General features: G+C 43.0%; 1 long non-coding RNA gene across 5 annotated transcripts; it reads right to left on the bottom strand.

Moving 5' to 3' along the window:
* Positions 1-189: 189 nt before the first annotated feature.
* Positions 190-5,911, bottom strand: LOC124047932. Of its 5 annotated transcripts, XR_006841142.1 has the most exons (7): positions 5,760-5,911; positions 5,441-5,568; positions 4,939-5,137; positions 2,303-2,432; positions 1,648-1,726; positions 1,393-1,467; positions 190-1,295 (listed from the first exon to the last, which is right to left on the bottom strand). It is a non-coding gene; the product is annotated as an uncharacterized LOC124047932 (long non-coding RNA). The 5 variants fall into 5 exon arrangements; XR_006841140.1 differs by lacking the exon at positions 1,648-1,726 and having other exon boundaries at positions 4,934-5,137; positions 5,760-5,910; XR_006841141.1 differs by lacking the exon at positions 1,648-1,726 and having other exon boundaries at positions 2,316-2,432; positions 5,760-5,910.
* Positions 5,912-19,513: the final 13,602 nt, after the last annotated feature.

Here is a 19,513-nt window from a genome sequence, read left to right as displayed (position 1 = left end):
ACACATATGGATTCATGTAGTAACCAAAAAAGTGTTAAACTTTGTGAAAATGTATATTTGTGTCAATCTCAAAACTTTTGGCCACGACTGTACATTGTTGGTTAAGGGCCTGCAAGTAAGTATGTCACTGTAAGATCTGCACCTGTTGTATTCGGTGCATGTGAAAAATACATTTTGATTGGACTTATGTAAAGAAGGACTCTTTATTCAACAATAAAATAAAGAGTTCTACAACATCAGCTTTTATTTCATTCAATATGTATTACCCTATAAATCACAAATAATTACATGTTTATACATATCTGTCTCACATACACCATTACATTCTTCTCTTGCACACATTGGTGTCCCTTGGATTCAACAAACCTTTTCACAGCCAGCAGTTAAAAGTCTGAAATGCTCTGAAGGGGCTCCCCAGACGTAGAACCAACTAGTATACCAGTACCATTGCATGTGAACGGGTGAAGAATATGATCAAAAAGGAGGAATACAGAAGGGTCTCTGGCTGAGAGGAGAGGTACATTGCACTGCATGGTACACTATAGGTCTCTATAAAGTCCAGGTCTGGGTGTAGGGAGAGAGCGCATCTCTGTTCAGCCTTGTTTGGGTGGTGTGAGAGCAGACCCCCATGGCTGTGACAGGGACTGGTACAATTAAGGCAGAGTTTAGAATGAAACAATGTTTGTTTAAAATCGACTACATTGCACTCGGACTGCGCAGAATCACTGATCTGCAAATCCCCTCCCAAAAACCTACTCAGTACTTGATCAAGATTCACAATTCTGCGCCTCACCTTGATCCCCTCAAACACGCTGAGAGATACACCTAGTCCCATTCACTCTGACAACAGAGTGGACTGCAGAGGCCTCGGAGTCCTCTGGCTGATCCTTCTCTCGTCCATTATCCCCATGGGCATCCTCTTCTTCCCCATGGGGGTATGACACAACATCTTGTCCAGGTTTCGTTGGGTCACCTGACCTGCCTGCTGGAGGTGGGCACTGCCTGCTCCACGCTCGCCATCAGAGGGCTGTCCTCGCTCCGAAGACGCACTAAGTCCCCTGAGAAAGAGACCACGCACACATAGATGTATTGATGAATTATATTAGTGACTGGATGACTCAGATAATTACACAGATTATGCATCAGACATTAAACATCCATTTGGAGTTTTTTTTACTTAACACTTCCTGTGCGAATTCAGGCTTCTTTATAAATGCAGGGCTGCTGGATCCCAATGCTAATGTCAAGACAGAGAGTGATTATTTCACAGCTCCTGCCATAGCCAGCATCAGCACCTGAAACACCAGAAATATCATCAAATAGCCTGCTCCCTGACTGACAGCTTGACACTGTCACAAAGTTATTGTAAAGACAGTGAATATTAGCACTCACTTTGAGATTTTGACATATTCCGCTGTCAGTGCTCATAATCTGACCGAACATAGATTGTGCTTTTTCAACATCACTCTGGAAGGAGAATAAAATATATTTAAACACATTTGTATGCCAGAGAGAGATGTCTCTTAGTACATTCAGAGAACCTAGTATTATAGACATTGTTTAGTGATGACAAAGATCAGTCATCTAAAAAATGTATCTTTATAGTTTAATGTGTCTGCCTTCTAATAGTAAAATGATGCCACCTACTCTCATATAATCCTTTCATAAACAACATGTCTATGGCAATATTGAAGGAGGTTGATTCCGAAAATAATCCTCTCATGTCCTGTTAGAGAATATAGATAAATAATAGTATTTTTACAACTTCACAAACTACAGTATGTGTAAACGTCAATCAATGCCCTAGTCAAGAGGACTAGAGTTACTATGACAGCACTTAGTTCATGACAGCACTTAGTCCAGAGTTGATTATGACTGTTCCCTGATTGTTGTAGTCCAAGTGCTGCATATAAATATTGTTATCTTGTCTGTCAGAGTGGCAGCAGCCATCTCCTCCAGCCCCAGCTCATAGCACAGCCTCATGAACGGGGGACCAAACTTAAACTCTCCAAATGCTACGTTACTGTTATCTTCGAGGTCCCTGGTCAGTGGAACGAACATGCACAACACACAAACATACACGTACATAATACAGAACCATAACTAAGAAAGAATTACAACATTAGTCAAACTCCAAGATTGCATTAAATTATTTCAAACTAATGCTTTATCTGTCCGTAACACAGCTGATGAGTAGACTTGATCTTCAGGTCTGTTTTGACAGCTAATTGTCAGGATACTCATCTGGCCAGTGGCCACAATGCATTAGTGAGAAACTAGTATTTTACTGTGTGACCCATACCTGTAGATGGCACCTCTGGCTGTGACCATGTCCTCTGCAGATTGGCATAGGTGTAGAAGCAGTTTCAGGCCATCCTTCAATATTAACTCGTTCTTCTTTAGCTTCCGATTGAATACCTCCAAATAATGACCTGCAGAATAAAAAATGGTCTGTCAACTTCAAAAGAAGTAGTTGAGGTACAGTAGTTAGAGCCAAACAGTAAGGACATGCATATATACACACATACATATACAGTGCATTGAGAAAGTATTCCAGCCTCTGGACTTTTCCCACGTTTTGTTACAGCCCCATTAAAAATGATTCAATTGTTTTTTCGCCCTCATAAATTTACACGCAATACCCCATAATGACTAAGCAAAAATAGGTTTTTAGAAATTCTTGCAAATTTATTAAAAAACAAAAACTGAAATGTCACATTCACAGAAGTATTCAGACCCTTTAATCAGTACTTTGTTAACAGTCTTCTTGGGTATGACGCTACAATCTTGGCACACTCGAGGTACTAAACGACATCATAACCGCCATCGATAAAAGACAGTACTGTGCAGCCGTCGTCATCGACCTTGCCAAGGCTTTCGACTCTGTCAATCACCATATTCTTATCGGCAGACTCAGTAGCCTCGGTTTTTCGGATGACTGCCTTGCCTGGTTCACCAATTACTTTGCAGACAGAGTTCAGTGTGTCAAATCGGAGGGCATGTTGTCCGGTCCTCTGGCAGTCTCTATGGGGGTGCCACAGGGTTCAATTCTCGGGCCGACTCTTTTCTCTGTATATATCAATGATGTTGCTCTTGCTGCGGGCGATTCCCTGATCCACCTCTACGCAGACGACACCATTGTATACACTTTCGGCCCGTCATTGGACACTGTGCTATCTAACCTCCAATCGAGCTTCAATGCCATACAACACTCCTTCCGTGGCCTCCAACTGCTCTTAAATGCTAGTAAAACCAAATGCATGCTTTTCAACCGATCGCTGCCTGCACCCGCATGCCCGACTAGCATCACCACACTGGATGGCTACGACCTTGAATATGTGGACACCTATAAGTACCTAGGTGTCTGGCTAGACTGCAAACTCTCCTTCCAGACCCATATCAAACATCTCCAATCGAAAATCAAATCAAGAATCGGCTTTCTATTCCGCAACAAAGCCTCCTTCACTCACGCTGCCAAGCTTACCCTAGTAAAACTGACTATCCTACCGATCCTCGACTTCGGCGACATCATCTACAAAATTGCTTCCAACACTCTACTCAGCAAACTGGATGCAGTTTATCACAGTGCCATCCGTTTTGTCACTAAAGCACCATAAACTACCCACCACTGCGACTTGTATGCTCTAGTCGGCTGGCACTCGCTACATATTCGTCGCCAGACCCACTGGCTTCAGGTCATCTACAAGGCCATGCTAGGCAAAGCTTCGCCTTATCTCAGCTCACTGGTCACGATGGCAACACCCATCCGTAGCACGCGCTCCAGCAGGTGTATCTCATTGATCATCCCTAAAGCCAACACCTCATTCGGCTGCCTTTCGTTCCAGTACTCTGCTGCCTGTGACTGGAACGAATTGCAAAAATCGCTGAAGTTGGAGATTTTTATCTCCCTCACCAACTTCAAACATCAGCTAGCTGAGCAGCTAACCGATCGCTGCAGCTGTACATAATCTATTGGTAAATAGCACACCCATTTTCACCTACCTCATCCCCACAGTTTTTATTTATTTACTTTTCTGCTCTTTTGCACACCAATATCTCTACCTGTACATGATCATCTGATCATTTATCACTCCAGTGTTAATCTGCAATATTGTAATTATTCGCCTACCTCCTCATGCCTTTTGCACACATTGTATATAGACTCCCCTTTTTTTCTCTGTGTTATTGACTTGTTAATTGTTTACTCCATGTGTAACTCTGTGTTGTCTGTTCACACTGCTATGCTTTATCTGGGCCAGGTCGCAGTTGCAAATGAGAACCTGTTCTCAACTAGCCTACCTGGTTAAATAAAGGTAAAATAAAAAAAAATATATATATATTTTTTTTAAACACCTGTATTTGGCGGAGTTTCTCCCATTCTTCTCTGCATATCCTCTCAAAATCTGTCAGGTTGGAAGGGGAATGTCGCTGCACAGATTTTATCAGGTCTCTCCAGAGATGTTAGATCGGGTTCAGGTCCAGGCTCTGGTAGGTCCACTCAAGGACATTCAGAGACTTGTCCCAAAGGCACTCTTGCGTTCTGTTCTTAGGGTCATTGTCCTGTTAAAAGGTGAATCTTCGCCCCAGTCTGAGGTCCTAAGCGCTCTGGAGCAGGTTTTCATGATCTCTCTGTACTTTGCTCCGTTCATCTTTCCCTCAATCCTGACTAGTCTCCCAGTACCTGCGCTGAAAAACATCTGCACCGCATGATGCTGCCACCACTATGCTTCATTAATACATTTGCAAATATTTCTATCTATCTAGATATTTGCAAATATATCTATCTATCTAGATGTTTGCAAATATTTCTATCAATCTATCTATCGAACGATAGATATATTTGCAAATATGTAGATAGATAGATAGATAGATAGATAGATAGATAGATAGATAGATAGATAGATAGATAGATAGATAGATTAAACACACATACACTACCGTTCAAAAGTTTGGGGTCACTTAGAAATGTCCTTGTTTTTGATGTCACTGTACTTGTCCATGTCACTGTACTTGTCCATGTCACATTAAAACTTGAGTAGTCAACTTTTTGATCCGGACACCTGATGAGCCACTGCCTGTTTCCGAAGCTGAAATTCTTGTAGTTTGACAACATCCTCTGACAATAGATGCCTTTTTGCTGAAATGAATGGAGCAACAGGAGCAGAGATGATATTAGACTAGATATTCTCGACCGTATCTGACAGGAGTACTGTGTTACTGTACTTGCCCATGGAGCTGAACAACTTGTGGAAATTGAGTGAATGCATTACAAATTCGTCTAGAAATTTGAAATAGTTCCAGGCTAAATATAAATACCGGACAAGAAAAGACATCTCAACCGCTGTCACAGCAACAGTGACATTGATTGAGACAGATTCCTCGTGTGGTGGTTTGTTGACAAGGTACTGCACCATAACCATAAAATAAGTTATTAATATACCTCCTACTCTGCATGCCATACAGTCCGATTGTATGCGGCCACAAAGTAATCCCTTTGAGGGACAATCGTGAAGCAGTTTTCGGATGCAGCCGCCGACCCTGCCAAGCGCCATGTTGCCCCTGACTGTACTATTGCGAGAACAAAGGGTGAAATGGTTTGGCAATTAAAAAACATTCTGCTTTCGCTGCGCTGGATTTGTTATAAGCACAACCAGTTATTATGAATTGACTAATTATATTTATTGTTTTACCATACAACTCATAAGTTCAGTGAAGAGGAAAAAACGAACAGATAGAAATATATACGTTTTATTCTCCACCTTTTTCACGATTTAGTTGGAACATTCAAAAATGGCTGCGCCCTGTCGTGGCTGTTGACCAGTTTTACGCTGGATTTCCAAATGTCTAGCTAAAACGCATATTTCTTCTGACAAATGGACTATCGAGGAGTAAAATTATCAATTCCCATTAGCTGTCCGACGTCTGGTTGTGTTTATAACAAACGAAACTAATTTCGCACATGCACATACTGAACATAAATCTATTACATCCTACAACCGGAAGGGGGCAGTGTCCCATACACAATATGCACCCTCCAAACTATGACCTGAGCTTTCCTTCCCTGTTTTAGAGAGCAATAGTAATTGTGTCTTTTTATGGGCAACTCACGACTGTACATGCACTAACTCTGCCATGGCTCAAGCCTTTTTCTTCTTTTTAAAACTTTTTTTTATAAACGCCGAAAATAAAGTCTGTGGTAAACTCAGACTTAGGAGCAGTGGTTTAGTAAGTGGTGCCTTGAGAAGTGGGTATACAAAAATTGCGGTATATGCACTAACTCATTACTAAATTATTTAATGTAATAAATTAAACATTAAACCTTGAAAACAATTCATGGTAACCTTGTAAACAATTAATTTAGACCCAGCGTTTATTTGAAATGGGTGTTTATTTGATGAAATGTGTGCCGTTGCCTGGCTGTTAAAAGGGACAGGCAGCAATTTGAGACTCAGCGTTTAGTTGAAGTTTTACAGTATGCGTTCTCCTAACCTATTGGTTTTCTTTCAACTTTATTTTTGTCTAGCAGCCCATGATAGTTGTTGCATCTTTAGATCTCCCCCTTTCTAAATTTCTAACCAATATTTCCATCTCTGTCCATGAAATGTATGTGCTGTGTGCATTTTGGAACATCCACACATAGGCATATTGCCTTGCCTTGTGCACATTTCACTCGGGTACTAGATTATGTGTAAGATTGAGGGAGGTGGGTTAATATATAAACCTGCCTGATGACCTCATCGTTGTCATAAACTACGCCTATTGGGACTCTCTGACCCATAACAGTATGCTGCCTGTCAGTGCACATTTTTCGACAGGAGAGAATATATAGCTCAGCACCAGTGAGCAGTGCTGGTCCCCATAGCCCAAGTTCCTTCAGAAAGGTACAGAAGGGTCTGATCAATTTGCTGCTGGCTAATTTCCCAGTTTCATATTTCTCCTCTGCAGCAGAATGAGCATCCCTAATGGACCTGAGAGAGAGAGAGAGAGAGAGAGAGAGAGAGAGAGAGAGAGAGAGAGAGAGAGAGAGAGAGAGAGAGAGAGAGAGAGAGAGAACAGGGAGAGAGAGAATAGGGAGAGAGAACAGGGAGGGAGGAAAAAGAGAGAGACCCAGTGAGAGAGAGAGAGAGAGAGAGAGAGAGAGAGAGAGAGACAGAGAGACAGAGAAATAGAGAGAGTTTCCTGTCTGCTCCCTAACGACAGCAGCGCTAGACTATCTGGGAGCATCCTAAATTCATTATTGATGACATCTCTAACCTGTGAGAGGTTTTCTACACAGCCATGTTGATTTGATTCACATGGTTCTCAATACATGAATGCCCAAAGAGAGAGAGAGAGAGAGAGAGGGGGAGAGAGAGAGGGGGGGAGAGAGAGAGAGAGAGAGAGAGAGAGAGAGAGAGAGAGAGAGAGAGAGAGAGAGAGAGAACAGGGAGAGAGAACAGGGAGAGAGAACAGGGAGAGAGAGAGAGATACAGAGAAATAGAGAGAATTTCCTGTCTGCTCCCTAACGACAGCAGCGCTAGACTATCTGGGAGCATCCTAAATTCATTATTGATGACATCTCTAACCTATTAGAGCTTTTCTACACAGCCATGTTGATTTGATTCACATGGTTCTCAATACATTAATGCCCAAATTCTCCCATAAGTGGTTGCCTCAAACTTAAACTCAAGAGATTTGGCTAAGTAATATCCATATATTACCAGTTTGTTACAGAAATCCAAGCCTTTGTTTTTTGAGTAAGTAGTACATATATTAAAGTGATTTGAATAATATCCAAAGATAGTTGTTATCTCTTGCTTTGAGGCAGAACATTGGGAGTGGAATGGAAACTATTCACAATTACTTTAAGTCCCATAGAATCCTGAATGTGTCTCTCTCACACTTAAACTTAGTGTGCTTTGTTAGAAGCCTGCCCAGTTCTCTAAGTTAAAAGCACAATCTGTAATATATGAACTCGAGGTTTTTAGGGATTGATCCTGTGGTTCAAGTCAAGGAGGGGATTCTATAGAGCACTAAAGAACTGTAGCTTGTCTGTTTAATGTTCTGGTGCATGCCATCCCAGCTAGCACATTATGTTCTAAAAACCATATGTTTCTTAGAGATTGGTGAGCGCGTGGTTGTCCTATGGTTATTTTGCGTACAACCTTCCCACAACTTTATGGGAATGGTGCAAGATAGTTGTTTGGCTTTGGAATATTCTCAGCCCATTTACGGAACTTGACAAAAACATTTTGGGGGTGTAATTTAATTACTTTAACGGAATATTTCGTAAAAGTTCAAAGATGCTTACATTTAGTTTCAGAGAACATTATTAAGAAACAATGTTCTTCTGTGGGAATTTCAGTACTTCAGCATAATGTTGCCTACAGGTTTCCTCATGGTTCTATTTAAAGTCAAATTGTTCCAAGAACGTTAAGAATAAACACTATTCTGTGGGAATTTTAGTACTTCAGCATTACATTATCTAGAGGTTTCCTCGTGGTTCTATTTAAAGTCATGTTCACAAATTGTCCCGAGAACGTTAAGAAAACTTTCCATAAAATACAATATAGCCTCCAACACTCTACTCAGCAAATTGGATGTAGTCTATCACAGTGCCATCCGTTTTGTCACCAAAGCCCCATATACTACCCACCACTGCGACCTGTATGCTCTCTTTGGCTGACAATCACTACATATTTGTCGCCAAACACACTGGCTCCAGGTCATTTATAAGTCAATGCTAGGAAAAAGCCCCGCCTCATCTCAGCTCACTTGTCACCATAGCAACACCCACCCATAGCACGCGCTCCAGCAGGTATATATGTCACCGGTCACCCCCAAAGCCAACACTTCCTTTGGCCACCTTTCCTTCCAGTTCTCTGCTGCCAATGACTAGAACGAGTTGCAAAAATCACTGAAGCTGGAGTTTTATATCTCACTCTCTAACTTTAAGCATCAGCTATCAGAGCAGCTTACCCATCTGTAAATAGCACACCTGACTACCTCACCCCCATATTGTTACTTACCCTCTTGCTCTTTTGCACCCCAGTATCTCTCCTTGCACATCACCACCTGCACATCTATCACTCCAGTGTTAATGCTAAATTGTAATTATTTTGCCTCCATGGCCTATTTATTGCCTGCCTTCCCTACTCTTCTACATCTGCACACACTGTACATATATTTTTCTATTGTGTTATTGACTGTACGTTTGTTTATGTGTAACTCTGTGTTGTTGTTTTTGTCACACTGCTTTGCTTTATCTTGCCCAGGTTGCAGTTGTAAATGAGAACTTGTTCTCAACTGGCCTACATGGTTAAATGAAGATGAAATACAATTTAAATAAATAGAAACCACAACAAAACTTTAGTACTGTTCAGAGAACAATTTTAGTCTGTTTAGTCTAACAATGTTATTTAAAAACAAATACAGCACCAATCAAAAGTTTGGACACCTACTCATTCAGGGGTTTTTCATTATTTTCATTATTTTCTACATTGTAGAATAGTGAAGACATCAAAACTATGAAAAGACATGGCAGTTGGCACCAGAAATCTCAAATTTGGACTCATCAGACCAAAGGACAGATATCCACCGGTCTAATGTCCATTGCTCATGTTTCTTGGCCCAAGAAAGTATCTTCTTTTTATTGGTGTGCTTTAGTAGTGGTTTCTTTGCAGCAATTCGACCATGAAGGCCTGATTCACACAGTCTCCTCTGAACAGTTGATGTTGATATGTGTCTGTTACTTGAACTTTGTTAAGCATTTATTTGGGCTGCAATCTGAGGTACAGTTAACTCCAATGAACTTATCCTCTGCAGCAGAGGTAACTCTGGGTCTTCCTTTCCTGTGGCAGTCCTCATGAGAGCCATTTTCATCAAAGCTCTTGATGTTTTTTTGCAACTGCACATAAAGAAAAGTTCTTGACATTTTCCATTTTGACTGACCTTCATGTCTTAAAGTAATGATGGACTATCGTTTCTCTTTGCTTATTTGAGCTGTTCTTGCCATAATATGGACTAGGTATTTTACCAAATTGGGCTATCTTCTGTATACCACCCCTACCTTGTCACAACACAACTGATTGGTTCAAACGCATTAAGAATAAATCAATTCCACAAATTACCTTTAACAAGGCACACCTGTTAATTAAAATGCAATCCAGGTGACTACCTCATGAAGCTGGTTGAGAGAATGCCAAGAGTGTGCAAAACTGTCATCAAGGCAAAGGGTGGCTACTTTGAAGAATCTCAAATATAAAATATATTTAGATTTGTTTAACACTTTTTTGGTTACTACATGATTCCATCTGTGTTATTTCATAGTGTTGATGTCTTCACTATTATTCTACAAAGTAGAAAATAGTAAAAAATAAAGGAAAACCCTTGAATGAGTAGGTCTGTCCAAACGTTTGACTGGTACTGTACATTCGTTCTCAGCATCAACAAAACTCTGTCCTTTATCTTGTTAAGTGTGTTCAGGTGTGTTGGCCGCACCCACTAATTTGCTACACCCGATCTTAATGAGTGCTTGCTTTCTTTAAAATGGGGTCTGTGTGAATAGACTAAAATGAACAGCCTTGAATGAGTAAAAAAACATGGCATGCTAGCGCCATCCTGGTGGAGCAGTGAACTAATTCAATGGATTGAGAACAGAAGAATATACTGTAGGTTCGAATTTCATGATTAATGCCTAAGGTATTAATTGCCCTGTGTCCTATCTGTGCTTGGAGTTCAAAAAAGTTAACCAAAAATAAGATAGCAGTGTTATTAAAAATCGTATTGAAACATTCAGTTAAAGTTTTAAGGAAGTTATTCAAAAACCTCCAAATAACCTTTTCTCAGTGTTACTAAAAACCTCCCAGGAAAACTTGAACCAGAGTAAAACTTTCTTAGAGCCTCCCTGCAACCTAAAAATCAACATTCCCAGAACAGGTAACATTTCCACTTCTGTTCTCAGAACGTTTAAAAAACGTTCAGTTTTACAAGTCAGGAAACGTATAGCTTCGTTCCCAGAACCAATGTGATACCAAAAACATACGTTCCCACAACTTCCAAGGAACCAAATGTGTTTGCTAGGATGAAAGCTTTATTTTACAGGATATTGTTTTCCTTGCCTTGCAAATTTAGAGGCTAATGTAATGTGAGTTATGAATTGGGGAGGAGAAAGGGATAAGGCTGCAGAAAAGAGAAGAAAAACAGATTCATTTCCAGGTCTTGGAATGATTTTGCCTGGTGGTGGGAGTATCAAACAACCTTTGTGGATTGGACAAATCAGAGAGAGATATACTGTAATGTTGTTGGATAATACATAAAGAGAGCAGATAGTTGATTGGTTGAGAAAGTAACATTGGGAATGTTTTCATCTGTGGCCATATTGAATGAGAATTCTCATATTTCTGACTGTGTGATTGTTGAATGAGGGTTGAGGACGATAATTTCGCTGTTTTAAAAAGCGAGTTTACATAATCAACAGTTTCATATCACTGTAGACCAGTGTAGCCTGTAGCCCATTCCGTTGTTCTTCTCGGTGTGTGTGTGTGTGTGTGTGTGTGTGTGTGTGTGTGTGTGTGTGTGTGTGTGTGTGTGTGTGTGTGTGTGTGTGTGTGTGTGTGTGTGTGTGTGTGTGTGTGTGTGTGTGTGTGTGTGTGTGTGTGTGTGTGTGTGTGTGTGTGTGTGTGTGTGTGTGTGCCTGTGCGTGTGTATTGCCTGCGATTATTTTGTGTCAGAGAGGGATTCCCTTGTTGTCTGTTGAAGAAATGTTGTGAGAGCAGAGCAGACCCAATCTCAGGATCTAACAGTCGTCCGCCCATTATGACACAGTTAACTGGTAGAATTATATCTTGCAAGGATTTTGTAAAGGGGCCTTTCTTTGAGCAGAATAGGCAGGGCTGTCCCATGGGGAATGTCATCTTTGCCTGTATCAAAGGAAAATGTGTTGATGCAAAAACAAACTGAAGCAGAATAGTTGTCCTCTCATGAACCAAGCTTTCTACATGGTGTTTTGTTTGATCAAGTCCAGATCATCGGAAAAATGATCTAACTGACCTCTCTATTTTAGGATCATAAATTGATGACATGGTTCTGTAATGAAACTTGAAGGTCAGTATCACAGAGAAACTCTGCCTGTCAAAAAACTAATTTGGTGGGAGACTGAGATAGACACGAGGCATTAAACAGACTTCATTTTGTCATTAATCTTCCTCTCTTTTCTCTGTCTGATCCCAGGCCGCCTCCTCTGACAGTAGGGAAACATTAAAGACAGTAGGTGTCAGGGGACCTGCAGGCCTTAGTGATGTCATTATGAAGCTGTGTAAATGCTGGTCGCCTCTGTGATAGATGGATGTTTCGGAGCTCTTTCCACTTATGAGGTAACTGTCTCATAGAGGAACTGAGAGCGAGGTGAGTGGGGGGAGGTTCACCTCCGTTGCTGTAGCAACAGGATCCCATCTCACCCATCCCGCTGAGATTTCATCTTCCCGGCCAATCAGACATAGCTAGGGCTTCTTCTCAATGCATTGGGTTATTTATGATATGAGGTGGCAGAGGTGTGTGTGTGTGTGTGTGTGTGTGTGTGTGTGTGTGTGTGTGTGTGTGTGTGTGTGTGTGTGTGTGTGTGTGTGTGTGTGTGTGTGTGTGTGTGTGTGTGTGTGTGTGTGTGTGTGTGTGTGTGTGTGTGTGTGTGTGTGTGTGTGTGTGTGTGTGTGTGTGTGTGTGTGTGTGTGTGTGCGTGCATGTGTGATATAACTTGAGAGATTTATCTTGAATTGATCTGTATTTCTGACTCACAAATCTAGTGACCTCCATGTTAATTTCTTCTGTATCTCACCCATGTCCACAACCAGATGGATACTGGATGTTCTGTTTTCATTGTGATGCAAAGTATTATAGACTAGCCCAAATGTGTGGAACAAATCACCACAGAATACCAGAGTTCCAGGACATGAGTGAGTTCCCCAGTAAGGGGTGGCAGCTAGCCTAGTGGTTAGAGCACTGGGCCAGTAACTGAAAGGTTGCTGGTTCGAATCCCTGAGCTGAGAAGGTAAAAATCTGTCATTCTGCCCCTGAACAAGGTAGTTAACCCACTGTTCCCCGGTAGGCCGTCATTGTAAATAAGAATTTGTTCTTAACTGACCTGCCTGGTTAAATAAAAAAATAAGGATGTATTTTTGTCCTTGAGAATGAGAGCAATAGAGAGAGCAGGACAAGCACATAGCAAAGCTAGTCAGGACAGGCCCCTGAGGGTCAGTAAGACAAGGTCCCACTGTAGACAGAGGCTCCTGGGTCATAATGGGACAACAACACAGAGAGAGGGGTAAGAGATGTCATGTCGAGTGCAGCTGAAGTTTTGTATTTGACCCTGTTGACATCTCACATGAACCCTTGTCCAGTAGCCAAGTCACGCAATGACAAAAGATGGACATAGCATTTCAACCCCTCTATCTATTTAGCACAGCAGATGGAATTGACACAGCTAACCAACTGATGGGACTGTAAACAAGATACCCAGTGTGTAGAGGTTGTTGAGACACATAGAAAGTGGAAGATATAGGTAGTAGTATTAGTAGATGTATTAGTGGTAGTAGTTAGGCTTGGGGCAATATACCATTTATACCGTATACTGGGGTATTGAGAAATACCTACTTCTGAATACCGTTGTTAAAAATCGCGACATTTCTATTTTTTTTGTGGGGGGGGGGGGGGTGCGTTCTACACCAATGCTTATTAGTTAAGTTAAGTATAACTACAAGAAATCTAAGATGTGTCAAATAAATGACATGCAGCTCAGGGCTATGCATTTGGCTTACTAACTTGCTAGCTAAGTGGCTAGATGTGAAGATGAAGCTTTTTGGTTACAGCAGAGACATTCAATCCCCTCCTGGATCAAGATCCCTGTTGCCTAAATTATTTTGTGCACCCCCCCAGAAAAATGAAAAAATAAAATAAGAATATATAAATATACACTATATATACAAAAGTATGTGGAATCCCTTCAAATGAGTGTATTTGGTATATTCAGCAACACCCGTTGTTGACAGGTGTATAAACTCGAGTACACAGCCTTGCAATTTCCATAGATGAACATTGGCAGTAAAATGGTTTTACTGAAGAGCTCAGTGACTTTCAACATGTCACCGTCATAGGATGACACCTTTCCAACAAGTCAGTTCATCTCATTTCTGCACTGCTAGAGCTGCCCTGGTCAACTGAAAGTGCTGCTATTGTGAAGTGGAAATGTCTAGTGGCAACAACGGCTCAGCTGCGAATTGGTAGGCCACACAAGCTAACAGAACGGGATCGCCGAGTGCTGAAAGCGTGTAAAAATCGCCTGTCTTCGGTTGCAACACTCACTACCGAGTTCCAAACTGCCTCTGGAAGCAACGTCAGCACAAGAACTGCTTGTCGGGAGCTTCTTGAAATGGGTTTCCATGGCCGAGCTGCTACACACAAGCTGAAGATCATCATGCGCAATGCCAAGTGTTGGCTGGAGTGGTGTAACGCTAGACACCGTTGGGTTTGGAGGATACCAGGAGAACGTACCTGCCGCAATGCATAGTGGCAACTGTAACGTTTGGTGGAGGAGGAATAATGGTCTTGGGTGGTTTTTCATGGTTAGGGCTAGGCCCCTTATTTCTAGTGAAGGGAAATCTTAACGCACAGCATACAAGGATATTCTAGACAATTCTGTGCTTCCAACATTGTAGCAACAGTTAGGGGGGGGGAAACGAGGTCCATACAGAAATGGTTTGTCAAGATCGGTGTGGAATAACTTGACTGGCCTGCACAGAGCCCTGACCTCAACACCATCGAACACCTCTGGGATGAATTGAAACGCCGACTGCTAGCCAGGCCTAATCGCCCAACATCAGTTCCCGACCTCACTAATGCTTGTGTGGCTGAATGGAATCAAGTCCCCGCAGCAATATTCCAACATCTTCCCAGAAGAGTGGAGGCTGTTATAGCAGCAAATGGGGGACCAACTCCATATTGATGCCCATGATTTTGTAATTAGATGTTTGACAAGCAGGTGTCCACATACTTTTGGTAATGTAGTGTATATACAGTGCATTCGGAAAGTATTCAGTCCATTGACTTTTTCCACATTTTGTTACGTTACAATCTACACATAATATCCCATAATGACAAAGCAAAAACATTTTTTTTATGTTTGCAAATGTATTACAAATAAAAAACAGAAATAACACATTTACCTAAGTATTCAGACCCTTTACGCAGTACTTTGTTGAAGCACATTTGGAAGCGATTACAGCCTCGAGGCTTCTTGGGTATGACGCTATATGCTTGGCACACCTGTATTTGGGGAGTTTCTCCCAGTAGTAGTATATCTGGTAGTAGTAATAATAGTAGTAGTAGATCTAATAGTGGTAGATCTATCAGTAGTAGATCTAGTAGTAGACGTATATCTAGTACATTTACATTTACATTTAAGTCATTTAGCAGACGCTCTTATCCAGAGCGACTTACAAATTGGTGCATTCACCTTATGACATCCAGTGGGACAGTCACTTAACAATAGTGCATCTAAAACTTAGGGGGGTGGGGTGAGAGGGATTACTTAACCTATCCTAGGTATTCCTTAAAGAGGTGGGGTTTCAGGTGTCTCCGGAAGGTGGTGATTGACTCCGCTGTCCTGGCGTCGTGAGGGAGTTTGTTCCACCATTGGGGGGCCAGGGCAGCGAACAGTTTTGACTGGGCTGAGCGGGAGCTGTACTTCCTCAGTGGTAGGGAGGCGAGCAGGCCAGAGGTGGATGAACGCAGTGCCCTTGTTTGGGTGTAGGGCCTGATCAGAGCCTGGAGGTACTGAGGTGCCGTTCCCCTCACAGCTCCGTAGGCAAGCACCATGGTCTTGTAGCGGATGCGAGCTTCAACTGGAAGCCAGTGGAGAGAACGGAGGAGCGGGGTGACGTGAGAGAACTTGGGAAGGTTGAACACCAGACGGGCTGCGGCGTTCTGGATGAGTTGAAGGGGTTTAATGGCACAGGCAGGGAGCCCAGCCAACAGCGAGTTGCAGTAATCCAGACGGGAGATGACAAGTGCCTGGATTAGGACCTGCGCCGCTTCCTGTGTGAGGCAGGGTCGTACTCTGCGGATGTTGTAGAGCATGAACCTACAGGAACGGGCCACCGCCTTGATGTTAGTTGAGAACGACAGGGTGTTGTCCAGGATCACGCCAAGGTTCTTGGCGCTCTGGGAGGAGGACACAATGGAGTTGTCAACCGTGATGGCGAGATCATGGAACGGGCAGTCCTTCCCCGGGAGGAAGAGCAGCTCCGTCTTGCCGAGGTTCAGCTTGAGGTGGTGATCCGTCATCCACACTGATATGTCTGCCAGACATGCAGAGATGCGATTCGCCACCTGGTCATCAGAAGGGGGAAAGGAGAAGATTAATTGTGTGTCGTCTGCATAGCAATGATAAGAGAGACCATGTGAGGTTATGACAGAGCCAAGTGACTTGGTGTATAGCGAGAATAGGAGAGGGCCAAGAACAGAGCCCTGGGGGACACCAGTGGTGAGAGCGCGTGGTGAGGAGACAGATTCTCGCCACGCCACCTGGTAGGAGCGACCTGTCAGGTAGGACGCAATCCAAGCGTGGGCCGCGCCGGAGATGCCCAACTCGGAGAGGGTGGAGAGGAGGATCTGATGGTTCACAGTATCGAAGGCAGCCGATAGATCTAGAAGGATGAGAGCAGAGGAGAGAGAGTTAGCTTTAGCAGTGCGGAGCGCCTCCGTGATACAGAGGAGAGCAGTCTCAGTTGAATGACTAGTCTTGAAACCTGACTGATTTGGATCAAGAAGGTCATTCAGAGAGAGATAGCGGGAGAGCTGGCCAAGGACGGCACGTTCAAGAGTTTTGGAGAGAAAAGAAAGAAGGGATACTGGTCTGTAATTGTTGACATCGGAGGGATCGAGTGTAGGTTTTTTCAGAAGGGGTGCAACTCTCGCTCTCTTGAAGACGGAAGGGACGTAGCCAACGGTCAGGGATGAGTTGATGAGCGAGGTGAGGTAAGGGAGAAGGTCTCCGGAAATGGTCTGGAGAAGAGAGGAGGGGATAGGGTCAAGCGGGCAGGTTGTTTGGAGCGGCCGGCCGTCACAAGACGCGAGATTTCATCTGGAGAGAGAGGGGAGAAAGAGGTCAGAGCACAGGGTAGGGCAGTGTGAGCAGAACCAGCGGTGTCGTTTGACATAGCAAACGAGGATCGGATGTCGTCGACCTTCTTTTCAAAATGGTTGAAAGTAGTAGTAATAGTAGTATATCTAGTAGTAGTAGATCTAATAGTAGTAGTAGTAGTAGTAGTAGTATAACTGCTCGGTCCAGAACATCACTGGGGCCAAGCTTCCTGCCATCCAGGACCTCTATACCAGGCGGTGTCAGAGGAAGGCCCTAAATATTGTCAAAGACTCCAGCCACCCTAGTCATAGACTGTTCTCTCTGCTACCGCACAGCAAGCGGTACCGGAGCGCCAAGTCCAGGTCCAAGAGGCTTCTAAAACAGCTTCTACCCCCAAGCCATAAGACTCCTGAACATCTAGTCAAATGGCTACCCAGACTATTTGCATTGCCCCCCCCCCCTCACCCCCTCCTTACGCCACTGCTACTCTTTGTTGTCATCTATGCATAGCAACTTTAATAACTCTACCTACATGTACATACTACCTCAACTAACCAGTGCCCCCACACATTGACTCTGTATCAGTACCCACCTGTATATAGTCTCGTTATTGTTATTTTACTGCTGCTCTTTAATTACTTATTAATTTTATCTCTTATTCTTATCCATATTTTTTTGAAACTGCATGTTGGTTAGGGGCTCATAAGTAAGCCTTTCACTGTATTTCACTGTATATCTAGTAGTAGTAGATCTAGTAGTAGTAGATCTAGAATTAGCATTATAAGCAGTAGTTGTAGATGTAGTAGTAGATATTGTAGTAATAGAAGTAGATCTAGTAGTAGATCTAGAAGTAGCATCATTAGCAGTAGTTGTAGATGTAGTAGTAGATATTGTAGTAGTAGTAGATCTAGTATTAGTAGCTCTAGTAGCAGTATATCTAGTAGTAGTATATCTAGTAATAGTAGTAGTAATAGATCTAGTCGAAGTAATAGATCTAGTAGTAGTAGATCTAGTAGTAGATCTAGTAGTAGTAGTAGTAGTAGATCGAGAGGTAGTATTAGGAGTAGTAACAGTAGTAGTAGATGTTGTAGTAGTAGTAGATTTAGTAGTAGTAGTAATAGGAGTATATCTAGTAGTAGTATATCTAGTAATAGTCATAAAGCACAGGATGCCCTGGGGGATAACTATTTTCTCAGACTGGTTTAGAGGCTCACACAGCCTGGAATACCCCAGACTGGCTGATTGGTATGCTGCCTGCACTTCATGAACACACTGGTGGTGAAGAGTTAACCTCATCCTGTTGCTCTCTACAGTATGTGTGTCGGTGTCCTCTCTCTCTGCTTCTCTGTCAATCAGTCTCTCCCTTCCTCTCTCCCTGCTTCTCTGTCTATCGATCTCTGTCTGTGTGTGTCTGTGTGTGTCTGTGTGTGTCTGTGTGTGTCTCTGCCTGTCTCTCCCTCTCATTCTATCTAATTCTCTCTCCTCTCTCTCCCATGCACGTTGACAGATGCTGTGGCCTTGGTGTGTGTCCTTGACTAGACACATTCTCCTGACACTACCCCCTCTTCTGTGTTGCTGGTCCTCTCCTCCCACGTCCTGTTTGGTTAACAGTACATCCCTTGCTGAAGTATCTGTGACATTGTGGAGTCTCTGATGCAGTATGTACTTCTTGCAAGACCTCATAGACCTTAAACGCTGGTTTTTATGTAACTTATTCCACTTGATGGTTAGAAAGACTTTTGCATACGTCACAAGACACAGGCCTCCTAATTGTCCGTAGAATTTCTAAGCAAACAGCTGGAGGCAGGGCTTTCTCCTATAGAGCTCCATTTTTATGGAATGGTCTGCCTACCCATGTGAGAAACGCAAACTCGGTTTCAACCTTTAAGTCTTTACAGTGGGTCATATGATTGAGTGTAGTCTGGCTCAGGAGTGTGATGTTGAACGGAAAGGCTCTGGAGCAACGAACCGCCCTTGCTGTCTCTGCCTGGCTGGTTCCCCTCTCTCCACTGGGATTCTCTGCCTCTAACCCTATTACAGGGGCTGAGTCACTGGCTTACTGGTGTTCTTTCATGCCGTCCCTAGGAGGGGTGCGTCACTTGAGTAGGTTGAGTCACTGACGTGATCTTCCTGTCTGGGTTGGCGTCCCCCATTGGGTTGTGCTGTGGCGGAGATCTTTGTGGGCTATACTCGGCCTTGTCTCAGGATGGTAAGTTGGTGGTTGAAGATATCCCTCTAGTGGTGTGGGGGCTGTGCTTTGGCAAAATGGGTGGGGTTATATCCTTCCTGTTTGGACCCTGTCTGGGGGTATCTTCGGATGGGGCCACAGTGTCTCCTGACCTCTCCTGTCTCAGCCTCCAGTATTTATGCTGCAGTAGTTTATGTGTCGGGGGGGTGGGG

This window comes from Oncorhynchus gorbuscha, linkage group LG11 (assembly GCF_021184085.1).
Source record: "Oncorhynchus gorbuscha isolate QuinsamMale2020 ecotype Even-year linkage group LG11, OgorEven_v1.0, whole genome shotgun sequence".
Classification (NCBI taxonomy): domain Eukaryota; kingdom Metazoa; phylum Chordata; class Actinopteri; order Salmoniformes; family Salmonidae; genus Oncorhynchus; species Oncorhynchus gorbuscha.
Note: the sequence above shows the minus strand (reverse complement) of the source record. Positions and strands in the feature narration are given on the sequence as shown.